This window comes from Sylvia atricapilla, chromosome 7 (genome assembly GCF_009819655.1).
Source record: "Sylvia atricapilla isolate bSylAtr1 chromosome 7, bSylAtr1.pri, whole genome shotgun sequence".
In the NCBI taxonomy this organism is placed as follows: Eukaryota; Metazoa; Chordata; class Aves; order Passeriformes; family Sylviidae; genus Sylvia; species Sylvia atricapilla.
Genome location: NC_089146.1, coordinates 5,536,120 through 5,550,176, shown reverse-complemented (window position 1 = coordinate 5,550,176; position 14,057 = coordinate 5,536,120). Strand labels below are relative to the sequence as shown.

The 14,057-nt window shown below is 39.4% G+C and overlaps 1 long non-coding RNA gene across 3 annotated transcripts; it reads right to left on the bottom strand.

Moving 5' to 3' along the window:
• Positions 1 to 398: 398 nt before the first annotated feature.
• Positions 399 to 11,008, bottom strand: LOC136363817 (uncharacterized). Of its 3 annotated transcripts, none has more exons than XR_010744054.1 (4): positions 10,882 to 11,008; positions 8,802 to 8,979; positions 7,494 to 7,644; positions 399 to 678 (listed from the first exon to the last, which is right to left on the bottom strand). It is a non-coding gene; the product is annotated as an uncharacterized lncRNA (long non-coding RNA). The 3 variants fall into 3 exon arrangements; XR_010744055.1 differs by having other exon boundaries at positions 8,802 to 9,081; positions 10,882 to 10,951; XR_010744053.1 differs by lacking the exon at positions 10,882 to 11,008 and having other exon boundaries at positions 8,802 to 9,208.
• Between the last annotated feature and the right edge of the window lie 3,049 nt (positions 11,009 to 14,057).

The following is a 14,057-nucleotide window of genomic DNA, read 5'->3' as shown; positions in this document are numbered from 1 at the left end:
AAGACAAATTATTACGCTGCTTATTCATCAGCGGACAACATTTTACTCAAAATAACCATCTTTACATTTATACAGTTGTAGATGTGGTTGGTTGGTTTTTTGGAAAGAAGGGCCTTGCTCTTGGTTTTCCTAATCATACTTTAGGTGAGAGGTGAGACACCAAACTTGCAAACAAAGAGGTGTGTATAGTTTTGGTTTCTGACTTACCACATTACCAGGTGTAGTGTCAGTAGCATTACAGCTCTCCAAATTCCCCAGCTTCTCCAAGGTCATGCCTAGGCAACATGGCAGGCGTGTCTAATCAGTTCCTACATTCTGCTCCAATATTTCAGTGAACACGCCTTCTCTTTTTGAATGCTCACAAAATTAATGTCTTCTCAAACACATTTTAGTCCAGGATTACTTGCCATTATATACAAATATTTGTTTTATCCAAAAGTCTTTATTTGGTGTTCTGTTGCAATAATGAAGTGAAAAAAATGCTCAGAGTTCTGAGCACTAACATGATGCTCAGCTTGTTATGGAAGGGGAACGATTACCTGTGACTTTTTTTTTTTCATGAGGTACTTGCATCCCTTGCCAATAGCAGTTCTGGACTCTTGGTAGAAAGGTGCTTCTAACTGAGCTTGAAAACCCCACGGATGTACATCTTCAAGCAGGCACAGCTACTGTCATGACCTGTAAAAGAGTATTAGAACATGAGAGGCTTTTTCTGTTCTTTAGCCACTACTGGATATGTGCACATACCATTAAGTACGTTTGCAAGATCACCCCCAGGTCTTCCTTCCCCTGCTCCCTGCTGTCCCACCCTCCTCACGTTATGCCACAAAATTATATCATAATTAATTAATATTTAATTAATTTTTGATATTTTACTTCAAGAGATGGACTGGCAAGCCCTGCAGTGGTGGGCCCTTGGTCTTGGGATTCGGGAACCACAAGGCTTTTTGGGTTTTTTTTTTGGTGCACCTTTTCATAGGTTGAGTTGACCTGTGGCATTACATCTTTATTTTGAGCACTATACACTTCGGAATATTTTGATATGAGATTTGGGATATTGGGGCTTTGCAGAGAAATCATATGCTTATTCCAGAGTAGCTGAATAAATACCAAACAAAATTTGACAACCCAAGTAAATCTTATACCTCTGGCATTGCCACAGGACTGCAATAACATATGCCCTTTCCCTTTGGGATAATTTAGTCTGTGCACTTCAAAATGGATAATGTGGATTTGCTCAGCAGTGGGGTGTTCTGACTCTTTGTGGGGCAACAGTTTCGACGGCAGCATTTCGTACTGGCTGCCAGTTGAGGTCCAAAATCATTTAAATATCTGTTCTAATGCCATAGAAGATGCTGAGAACCATGAAGTGCCATGACCAAAATGTGTATAAACTATTCCTGCTGAGCATACAGACTCACAGGTTTGGGATCAGCCCACATAACTCATCTACCACAGAGCATGGAAGAAATCTCCCTGCATTAGTAAATTCCCATGTGTTAAAAATCAAAATGAGACAAAAGGAAAAAAACAAACAAACAAAAAAAAAACCACTTATGCTTTTTATTCCCATAGACTTTTTTGACTTGCATTTTCTGGAGAGCTACAGAATGTCAGATGGCTGCTCTTGTTTAAGCCAAAAGCTGAATCCCTCAGGTCCTTCAGTTTTGAAAAATGAAAGAAAACACTTCTAAATTACTTCCTTCTCCACCACTTCCATGGCCTACTCTGATTATGGGTTTTCCTGTTTCTAATTCAAATAAAAGAAGAAAGACTTCTAAGCCACAGCTGGCAGGATATCATACTCCATTTCATTAGTCTTTTTAATAGAGATTAATAATATTCTCTCCTGTTTTAATGGGATATCACACTTCCTTATGCACCATGAGAAGCACTTTTGATAGAGTAAATTCCAACTAGTGCCATACCATCTCTTAGGAAGAGCTTTTAGGAGGTCTCTGCTGTGTACAAAAAAAAAAGGAAAAAAATGGAATGAAGCTACATTTTCCACCTGCAGATAACATTTTATTCACACATATTATCCAGGGTGTACTTTACAGATAATATTTTCTCAATCCTCACTCAAAAATATTGGGGATTTTTTTAGTGTTTGCAATGTTACTTACATTGCTGTTAATCTCAACCATACAAAAAAAGTCAGGCAAACACTAATGACTTCTACCTTCATTACAGTATCCATTTGAGCAAAGGATTTATTCAGAGCATTACAGCTCTTCGTTATGCACTAGATTGAGTGGTTTGGATTTACCAGCAGCACTTTGATACTCCATGAAAAGTTAACTTCAGAATTGAATGTCTTCACTGTAGAACTGAATGCCTTAACTTATTTGCCACGTTAAATGTAACTGAGCCAAAGGAACATCTCACATTCTAAGGAGGATTATAAATGCAAACTATTTGAAAGGGCTGCTCAAAACTCACTGCAGCAGCACAGTGCATTTTTTTTTATGTTCCTGAAACTCAGCCCAGTTGATAAAATGCATTAATTTGTGCTACAACCACCTTGCATTGCATTCTACATGAAAAGTATTGTTGGCTGAGAGATTTTATTCTTTTATGTACTGGACTGGTTTTGAGGTGCTTTCATTAGCACGTTTGATAGGTCCTGGCTTTGATCTCTGCATCAGGAGGAGTTCTTTGGCACACCTTGCTGCAGAAGATGTATTACAAACCAAAGCAGAACAGACACCTGAGTGTCAGCTCTGAAGGAGAGAAAGGAAACCATGCAGTGCTATGAAAAGGATGAAGAGCTCCAAAATTGCCATGCTCTTCAACCTATCTGATCTCCTTGCTTTGTTTCACAGAGATCCATTTCACCATTATTACAGTTAATTGGATTAGGATAATTTTGAAGCCATGAGGTACTTTCAAGGTACACAGTTGTAAGATACAACCAGCTACAGGTGGGGTAAAAATCCCAGTTTCCAAGTAGATACAGCAAAGGTCTCAGCTGAAAGACAAGGGGCTACTGGCTACATCAAGCTCAAATGTGTGTTCAGCTGAATGGTTCAACGTCTGGCACTGGACCTAATTTGTGAAAGTCAAAATTACCTCTATTTTTTCTACTACAGAATCAGGCAGTGAAACTTGCTACACTGAACACTGACTGTAAGAAAGTATCTAAATTCTTATTCAGTGGGGTGTCCCCCATCAATCCAATCAGAACAGAATTTCTGGTGACTTATGAAAACCATATTTTTTGGTGCAAGAAATTAAGGACTACCGAGATAATATTCTCAAGAAGGAGGAATGAGCTAGACCCTCAGGAACATAATTTATTTTTACTATTTTAAAAATCCTTCCTGGTCTAATAAAATCCCTGTGTTTTAGCATATATATATATATAAATGCAGATATTTTAGTAAGGTTCTTTAGAATCTGTGATGGGCCAAGTCTCTCAGGAAACCTTCAGTCTAATATAAGAAGATAATTTGGACTAGTTTTATCACAAAGAGGAATTCACCATGAGCTACTGGGTGCTATCAAAACTGCTGGCAGTTTATAACCAAATCCAATATATATCCAATATATCCAAATCAAAGGGTTGTTGTTTTTTTTTTAACAAAGGTCTGACTCCTTGTAATTACTCTAATGACTGCATTCTTTTCACAATGGCATTTATTTAAAATAGCACAACAAAACATGTCCTGTTAGAGAAGAAGAAAGACTCTCACTCCTCTTTACCATAACTGAAGTCCTCATAAGACACTTCTGATAAGAAATCGTATGTTTCAAATGCATTCTTCCCAGCCAGAATTTGGGATACAAATTCTAATTGCGTTTAGGCACTGCTTCAGGACATGGCAAGTATTTATCCAGCAAAACTCCTGCCTTGCATGCTGTTTAGGTTCAGTTCAGGATTTTTTTTTTTTTTTTTTGGTCAGTTTAAGGATCGAGGCTTTTGGACTGGCTCAATATTCTTTGTGTAACCAAGCATTTTTGAGGTAGGTACACCCCCCAGCCATCCTCCCCCACTGCTCTATGCACTTGTAAAGAACCCACATGTGCAACAGAACTTGCCCAATATCCCTTTAGCCAAGATATTCGCCCTGTATGTACCAGTGAACTCTCAGAGTCAGCATTAAATAAAGCACTTAAGAGATTATTGTGGAGGAGAGGCTTTCACAATGCCAAAAGAGTGGACAGATTAAAAGACAGAACATCTTTCACACTCAGCTGCTGTGTGGCTTAGCCTTTACCCATCGTACACTCTCTTTATGCATTGTCTTTTACAGCTTCTCAGCAGAAAGAAAAAGCTTTGATAGAAATATATATATCTATGAAATCAAGGTGAGGCCAAAGGTGGCTGACCTTTGAGAGATGAGAAGATTTTTGGTTCCAGTAGGAAAATTTCAAAATTGTCTTCAATGGATCTATTTCAGAATTTAACTGCTTTTGACATTGGGAGTACCCATGGACTTTGTCTCAACTTCAGTGTGGGGTTTGAATCTGTGCTGAAAATTTTTTGGTAAAAGAACCTATCTTCCCTTCAACATCCTCTTAAATGAAAAACATGTTAAGTACTACTTCATTTAGTCATCCCTAGGAAACTAGTCCTGCAATAAAATTTTAAGTTCTTAGGCACTAGGAGCCCAAGGGTTAATTCAGTGACTGGTGCTCACTGGGTGACCTGATTTCAGCACCTAACCAGCAGAATCACAACTGTTTTGTCACTGAGGCAGGGTTTACTTCTGAAAGGCCAGCAAGTGTTTCATGCCAGCATACCCAATTTCAGAGACTGCAAAGAGAAAAATCACCTTGTGCATCCAGACAGGCTTTGTAAGGTTTTTGTCTTTGTTAAGTGAGAGGACAAGAGAAAGGGACTCCAGCACAGCAAATTACATGATCATGCAGCACCATTGCCTGCTCACAGACCTGCAGGTTGTAGCAGGACCTGTACTTGATATCTGCCCCTTGGTACTGGTGTCAGCTTTTAACAAGAGCTGTGAAAGATGGCTTAGCAGCAGGTTAATCTCATGAATCCTTATGCAGCCTGCAATTGTAAAGGAATAGCAGCAGGCCTGAAATAAGAAGGGTGAGTTAAACTACCTGCTTTTGTTGTTGTTGTTGGGGTTTGGGGGGTTTTTTGGTTGGTTTGTTTGGTTTTTTGTGGGGTTTTTGTATTTTTATAATTTATTTGTGGCTGGATGGTATGGTATTTCTCGTGGTTCAGCCTGGTTACTCCACTGAACACTGAATTCCAAATCCAGACACTCCACAAACAAGGCACGCTCTGGACTCCCTCCACAATGCCATCTCCCCTACACAGTGTCTCTGTATCCTTTGGCTCTCAATTCTATCAAAGTTGGTAATAAACATCCCTGTCTTTGAGCCCCTGACAGCAGGAAGAAAGTGCCTGAGTGTTGAAAAAAGAGGTCCCTAAACAACGGGAGGTCGGAACAGAGCAACTACACGTCTAAACTGGTGCAGTTATCCTATCATTCTCCTCTTTACTGCTTATCACAACAGCCTTTATACCTTAACAACATAGTTGACATTACAGGTTACACAAAATATGTAAACAACACTTGCCGTAAAGTGGCTAAGATCAAGAAGCTACAATTCTACATATCAAACCCTACAATTCCCCAAGACACCTTAATGTAAAAACTAAATTCTTGCTGCGCCACAACTGAGAATTTCTCCTGCGCCACAGAGGCCTACAGGCCCTACAGGCCTCACAGGCCTTACAGGCCTCACAGGCCAAAGGACTCAGTCTGGAATTGCTCTTACCTCGCTCCAAATATAAATCATGTCCCTGATCTCGGAGAAACTCTGCCACACCTGAGCTCAGCAGAGCAGATTTCAGGAGCTGGTGTGTGTGCTCCAGCCACTGGTGCTGAGCACAGCAGCCTCTCCTGCTCGCGCCGCTCTTGACCATCCCAAGGGGAGCACGGGGCTGCAGCACTGATGCCTTCAGTTTCAGCTTCCATGGTTTTCTCATTCTGAGCTGCCCAGGGGTTCTGAGCCTCACAGTCAGTGTCACTCAGCTCTTCACAGAGCAGGGAGACAAAACAAATCCTTTTCCTGCTGGAGACCAAGGACAACTTTCAGGCCCAAAAGCACAAACAACAGGGGTCTGAAGGGAGGAACAAGAAGGATGAGACCTCACAACCTGAAGTTGTTAATTGGACAATTAAACCCCAATATGCAAATGGACCAAAACTTATAAAAGTGTGACACCTCATGATCAGTCATCCATTTTGTGACCATTTTGGGTCCACCTTGGGCACAGCCCTGATCAGGCTCTTGTCCTGCCCAAGGTGTGCCCTAAAGGGCTTTTAATAAACACCTACTTTATTCTGTAGCTCTGTCCAGTCTCTGTTCCAGGTCAGCCTTCCCAAGGCATCAGCACCACTGTGCTCCATTTTCATGCAGTAATTGACACAAGAACAGAGTCACCTCATGCCACTTGCTGTTCTCACAGCCTTTGTCTGAAAAATCAAGGCTCAAGCACAGTACCTCATTTGCCAGGAAATTGGTAGGAAGGCAGCAAGCTCTTCAGCTCTTCCCCTGTTCTGCAGCTTGATTCTCGGCAGTTTTGAAGGGTTGGGGTGTTTTTTTAAGGCTACAGGGAGAGGAGAAACAGTAATCAGAAGGAAATAAAGGTATCACAGCACCTTGCACATGAATGCATTGCAGCAGTTAGAAGCACAAAGATTGCTCTGGTAGACAGTGGTGGGGGGAAATGAACCACAGTATTTCTCTCATGTCTAAAAATGTCCTCTCTGGTCAGCATCTTTAGGAGTTGTATCTCCAGCAAAGTAAAAAACCATTCTGTTGTCAAGGAATCTCATTTTAGAACCATAGTTGACATTCAATGCTTAGCCTTTACATGCTGCCAAACCAAGATAGGAGTGAAACCCACTAGCTTTCTGAATCAGCAGTATAATAAGGACCAAGGTAGAATTAGCTAACATTCAAAATCAATAGCTGGTATATGTCTGAGGAATTTACGCTATACTAATTCAAGAAAAAATAACTAAAATTTACTCAGATTTATGCTCTGAATGAACCAAACTGCTGAAGAGCAGTGGAGAGGGAGTTGTTCATGGACCAGGACCAGACAGGCAAATTTTAACCAAAATAAATGAGGCATCCATTCATTCAGAAGAGGGGTTTAGAATGGAAACAAGGACAAGGCCTTAGAACATTTGCACTGTGACCAGTAGAGCTCAATATGGCACTGATGGGACTAAATTCTAGCAGGGCACTCTTCAGCATTAGCCAAAATTAAGACCTCCATAGGATGGTTGGAGTAGCCACTAGACTCACTTATGCACTTCCATTTCAATTACATGGCAGGTATTGTTGCTGGCTTGGATGAAGAGTTTGCTCCTGTGGATTGCCAGGGTGAAAGAAGCTGGCAACAATTCTGTTTCTCCATTTGATTCAAAAAGACCCTGCAGGGTCTGTAATACCCAAAGTTACCATTTTATAGGAGCAGCTGTAAAAACCCTACACCAGCTTACCTGGAATCCACACAAGTGCCTGCACCTGTCTTCACCTTTCCTTCCTCTTGCTTGCTTTTCTCTTACTGTAGATAGTTTTGTTTCTTTCTTCACTGGCTCCCAGAATAGTCAAGATTGCATGCCAGTCTCAAATATTTACTTTCAAAATAACCTTGAGGAGGGGAAAAAAAAAAAAGAAAAAAAAAAGGTGACATTTTTGTGGACAAAGAGACTTTTAAAACTTTTTCACAATAGTCTGCATTGAGCTTACTGAACCCACTCTCTCTCATGTGATTGACTCATTATTTCCCATCAGTTCCATCAGTGAAAATGATTTCCAATATTTTTCAGAAAAAAAAATACAATGTCAGTAGGGCACAGTCAAACACAATGGCTGTGAGCAGCTCAATAGACTGAATTACTCTTGCACAATTCTCTTTGCCCTGCAAAGAGACATTTTGCAGCATCAATTAGGTTCAGCAAGCATTTCGTTTAAAGTCAAGAGCTGGAAGAATAATGAATTTCTTTGAAGTCTGATGACAGCCTAGGCAACAGCACAAGTAGAAAGAGAAACAACCCGGAAAACTCATTTACATAAGAAATTGTACCGGCTGACCTTTTATTAGATCTGATCTCATGAAAGATATCACTATATGAATTCTTCATTTTCACAAGCAATTCCTCATTTAATAAGGGCTATTTCCTGCAAATTATGGCACTGGGCTCAGTAACTCCCTAGTAAGGGTCAGTGAGAACAGAAATTATGGATGTAATGGACAAGTGCAGAGTACTCAGGTCCAGTGAATTTCACACCTCATCTATATTTAGTGTTAATTTTCAAAAGGAAGTATCTACTTGTTGCCAGGAAATATCTGAACACCAACAGACTTGCCAAAATCTCTCCGTGTACCTTCAGTAGTTTTGTGGCTTTCATTTTGCACACAGCTACCCAAAACATCAGTAAATTGAAGATGTATAGTCACATATTTCTGGTTCTTACAGGTGCCACAGGACTCTCAAACAACAATTTTTATTACATTGATGTACAGCTTTCCAAGAAAATTTAAGTAGGGAAGATGCCAGAGATGGTGACAAATATGTGTGTGGAAGGTTTGCATTGGCACTCTTCAGCATTTGGAAGGAATAGCACATAGATTCAGGTAAACTGAGCAGCAGATTTAGGGGAAATCTGAAGAGAGAAGGTATGGGGGTAACAAATAATAATTTGACTCAATGATACAAAATAGATGTCTTGAAGTTACTGGGGAACAAAAGCAACTGGTAACAGTGGAAAAGAAACACTTACTTTCCAAGATTGTTAAAATATACCTTTTTGTAGCACTCTCCTTGTGGGGTTTTTAGCATGTTAAGTTGCAACGTGAGCAGATATTTCTTCTACGATTTCACCGCAGCTTTCAGTATCCTTAAAATGAAATTATTTTTTCTTCATAATAGCATCATTCTGTGACTATGCCAACAACTTCAGCAGAAAACAGTTTTCCAGACACTGCCAAATCCAAAATGCCATTGTCAATAAAGAATGAAACCAACCAGCACTGATTTGTTTCTCCAAGAAACATCAAAGGGCTTCCTAATAAATGCGCCAACTCTTGAGAAAAATAAATTTCCATTATTCAAAACAATTGCATGTTGTAAACTTATCTTTTTCCCAATCAGTTTATATTATCTTGGCAATGAATCATAGTCATTAATAAGTATTTCTGGGACAAAAACAAAAAAAATTAAACCTTTGAGCATGTGTTTATAATATAGCACATACAGACCGATAAATAGAAACAATATTTGCTCCTGTTTTTCGTTTTCAGATTACACAGCATTTGGTAATAGAAAACATTATCAGCGCTGAGGACCTCTTTGCTTTGCAGCTTGAGGGATGTTTTCATCCTGTTTCTTTCTGGGACACTGTGTGCAAAACATTTCATCCCTTGGGCTTTCTTTGGAGGGAAAGAGAGACTGAAGAAAGTTTTGCTATGCCAGGAATAGAGGCACTTTTCTATCATGCTTCCAGCATGGAATGACCAAGAGTAAGACAAATCCTACTTTCACAGGGGTGCAGTATTTATTTCCTATGTACTATCCAATCCCTTCCTAAACACCATGATGCTATTTGCCGTTAATCTCCAGCTGAATTGTATAAACTACATCATATCACTAATGACCTTCCACTCCATCCTGTGATTTTCTACGTACAATAAAGCATTTTGACTTCACAAAAAGCACCTGCAGATCCAGATATTCTAGGTTTAATAATAATTTAATATTTATTTTCAATAATTATTAAGAAGAATAGCAAGTTTCTGAGATTATTTCTATATATTTCGTATTCACAGTTTGCTATGTGTCTTTTCCATTCAAATGAAAGTGGCAGATCAGTTACCCTGCAAACCCATCCAGACTTGTTTTACAACTTCAACAGTAGCCAATTATTTGCCACAACCAGCTTCGCTTTCAGACTAAAAAGATGAGAAATAAAGTAAGAAAATAATACAAGTGATCAGAAATGTTCCATCCCCTAAACCTGAGGTTCTGGAAAAAACATCACAGAAAAAACTGTTTCTACAGAAAACTGGGCACCCATCTGAAAGCCCAAAACTGCCACAATAGTTTGTTTTCTTGAACAGCCACCACAAATGACTTCTAGGATTCCTAGGAAAAATTAGGAGAGTCTGGATTAGTATTCAGATCTGCCTTCCAATATAAAAAGAGTTGATAAACTGGCAACCTGGATACACATACATACGTGTGTGGATGTACATTTATGGACACCTGATATACATCTCTGTATATCCTACAGGTTCTTCCACCAAAAGGCAGAGAGCTGAATCCTAGGACCAACCATGTGGACCAGCACTGTCATTCCAGCCAGTGGTACCAGATATAAGGCCACTCTTTGACTACAGCTTCCACGAATAAAACTGCTCCTATTGCAGATGCCAGCATGATCAGAGTGATCAGAGCTGTTCATAAATACACTGAATTAGAGAATGTCTCTATATGAACAATGCACCTGAGCTAGACAGATTAGAGGATTAAGTTTCCCACTGCAGCAGTTCATAGTAAGGTGACACAGAAATGTCAGGGATAACAAAAGTTACTACCAAAGCATTTGAAAAACTGAATATAAAAACCATTACTTTAAAGCAAAAGCAAAAAAAATAATAACAGATTCACAAATCAAATTAAGCAATACACTGAAGAAGTAAATAAATTCTGAGTAGAAATGATTCAACTGTATTGATAAAACTCATTAAAAGGTCAGCTCTCAAACCATTCTGTGTGACACACCAAAACCAGAGGATCCATTTCCCAACCTGCTGAAAGGGGCATTTAGGATAAATTTAATCAATTTACCTCTTAGCAATTCAAAGCTTTCTAGAAGTATACTTACATCTAGTAAAAGCTGCAGAATGTCTCTGTGGGAGGATTCTAGTTATTCATCTTGCTTTCAAAGGATTGGGGGTGTTCCTCAGAGAGATCTTCATGTAAAACAAACTGAATTGTCCAAACACAGAAACGTCCTGTTTCAAAACATTATTTCAATTCCTAAAATGACTTTCCTGTTTGTTTTCATTGTCTTTACTGTAAAACCAGTATTTTTTACCATAACAATAATTACATAATAAATAATTTGTAATTATTTTTAGTAATAACTAATTTTACTAAATAAATAAATACTAATAGCTAAAATAAATTGCACATTAAATAACCACCATGGAAGTAAAGAAGCCTCCTGTTTTCCCAGTATCATCTGTGTAATGGAAAGAAAATCCTGCATGGATTACTCTTCTTGTTGGTTATTGCACCCATGGGGCTAGAGAAACACTTGTGACCTTCAGGACACTAAAGACACTCGATATCAAACCCCAGAGAAAAGGTAAATTCACTGCTGATGTGGAAAAGTGGATGAAAAATTGCAGTTAATGGAGTCAGTTGCACTCGCCAATGTTTTTCTGTCAGGTAAAAGAATGAACTTCAGTCTACAATAAATCACCAGGTGCTTGTTACCTTCTTGAGGGTCAAGTGTTTCTGTTTGCATGGGCAAGCTGGAGAGAAGTTTTTAATTTTGGATGCATCTCTGTAGCCCCTCATCTGTACCACCAGCATGGGCTCAGTGCTCGACTTGCCAACGAAAGTATCAGCACCATCTCTCAGGAATCCCCTTCAAAATTCAGAGCCCAGCTGGAAAACTGAGGTTTTGCCACCAATATTTTACATTACTTTGGGTAATTACACCCCTCCAAGAAATTAAAATGTAAACATGGCCTTTATAAGCTTCTGCAGTAAAGTCAAATGATAAAAATACTTCCTCACCATGCTTTTCACCCATATAAATAAACAGCTATTTCCAGTTCTCCTTTGATGCCTGAAACCCACCAGATGGAATTCTGCCAGACCTCTGACCTGTGCCCTCATCTGGCTTCGTGAGTCAGCACCTGCTGTTGAAGGTAAAGAATTGCACAAGAAGTTGTTTTCTTCCAAGTCTGAAAAGAAGATGGAGTGAGGGGGTAGCTGTGAATTTTGGGTTCATATGTGGTGTTTGATTGATTTTTCCTTATGTTTAGTTTGGGGTTGTTTACTTGCTTTGCAGGGGGTTGTTGTTGGGTTTTTTCCCACATAATACTAAAATTAATATTTTTCCCTTGAACTGACGTCTCTGGGCTCCCTGGTCTTTTTGTTTATCTACGTTTGATTAAAGAGCATGTGCAGCATCAGATAAGAAAGGGGAGAGTGGGAACTGAAAAAAGTGAATCTTTTGCAAGAAAACCCAACAAACAGGCATTTAGAATGCAGATATTTCTGAGCCACTTTGTTGAGCACCATTAAATTCACCTTTATGCTGCAAATCCACCACACTACACAAGCAGAGACGTGCCAGCAAATTCCACAAAGGAGTTGCTGTCATACATACCCAAGCCTCTGAACCCTGCCCTAATGACATTTATATTTTAAATCTTTGGAAGGCATAAACCAATGCCTCACTTGATGCTATATATGCAAATGTGCTATCAAATACTGGTGCCTTTTAGATTACAAAGCACTTATTTGCCTGTGGTGTTTTCTACATAATCTAGCCTCAAATAAAGACATCAGTAATTTTGACTTGATTGCGCTATAATTATTTAAATATCTTTAATTTCATACGCTGGATTAATTATCGTATCTGTTGTTATCATTAAAAGAGATTGTCACAGATAATGGATGTCATATTGTTCCCCCTAATTGAAAAATGCAGTTCTTGAACAAGAACAGTTGTGACAAAACCAGCAGTTCTGTTTAAAGGCTACCCTGGCAGTGCAGCTGGAATTATTGCAAACAAACCACAGTGAGGCACCACAATTAACAGCAGAGCTGAGGGACAAGCTGCTGACACTTAACTTGGTCCCTTCTGCCAAATTTCTTTCCCTTCACAACGATCCAATAGACAACCCTGGGAGTTTGCCAGGGAGCTTCCAATGCTTATTATTTATAAAAGTCTAACATCCAGGGTTTATCCCAGGTAAATTCAGCATACTTGTCTCGTGCTGAAGACTCTCCATATCCCAGAAATTGTGAGCAGAGGGGCAGGATCACTTCCCTGGACCTGATGGCAATGCTCCTCTCCCTAATGCAATGCAATCACCTTCTCTGTTCAGAGGTGTGTTTCCTCCACATGACCTTTTCCTGTTGGCTGATTCTTGCTGGATATGGAAAGCGAAAGGGGATAGAACAATTCAGAGCCAGGATTGTTACAGATAAAACAATTTTCAGCCAGAAAAATATGCCTTTGGACAGATGATTGCAGGAGTTGTCTGTTCACAGCTCTCCTCCAAAACTGTGAAAAGAACCAAGAGGGAAAATGTCAGACAAAAGAGCATCCATGGAAAATATGACAGAACTGTGACCAAGATTTTAAAAATGGAGACTGAGACAATGCAAGAAATTGCAGAAAAGGAGAAGGAATTGAGAGAAGGGGAATGTTAACTGTGAGAAAAAGAACCACTGAGGAGAGGAAAACCAAACTATAGTCAGACATAGAAGTGCAGATGCATGAACTACAGATTTGCCAAACACCAACACAGTTCTGAGGAATAAGTTCAGGTGCTATTACCAGAATAAAAAGAGGATGGAAATACCAGATGAAATTATGAACACTGGGAATGTAGAGTGGCATTAAGACTGAAAGCTCTTCAGGGGAAAGATTACCTTTTTATTGTGTGCTTTAGCAGGAGTCAGGAGGATTTTTAGCATAACTCTTTTCTCCAAGTGCTACTTCAGTACAAATAATTAATAACAATAACAGTCAAAATAATTCATAAGACTAATGACTTTACAAATGATCTTGTGCAGTTCTCAAGGGTAAGTGCTCCTTTTCCTCAACTCACTCCCCAAAATTCACCAGTGAACGTAGGTGCTTCCCCTGACAGTTTGAATTATGGACCAATTAATATACTTTTTACCTTATGAGTGGAGCCACAGTCAGCTTTGTGCTGAAGCTGACTGCATGTTGCGTTGAATTTGTAATTAATACCCTCCTGGCTGGCACTCAGCACTGCCTTTTCAAAGCAAAGCATTTTGGATAGGTAA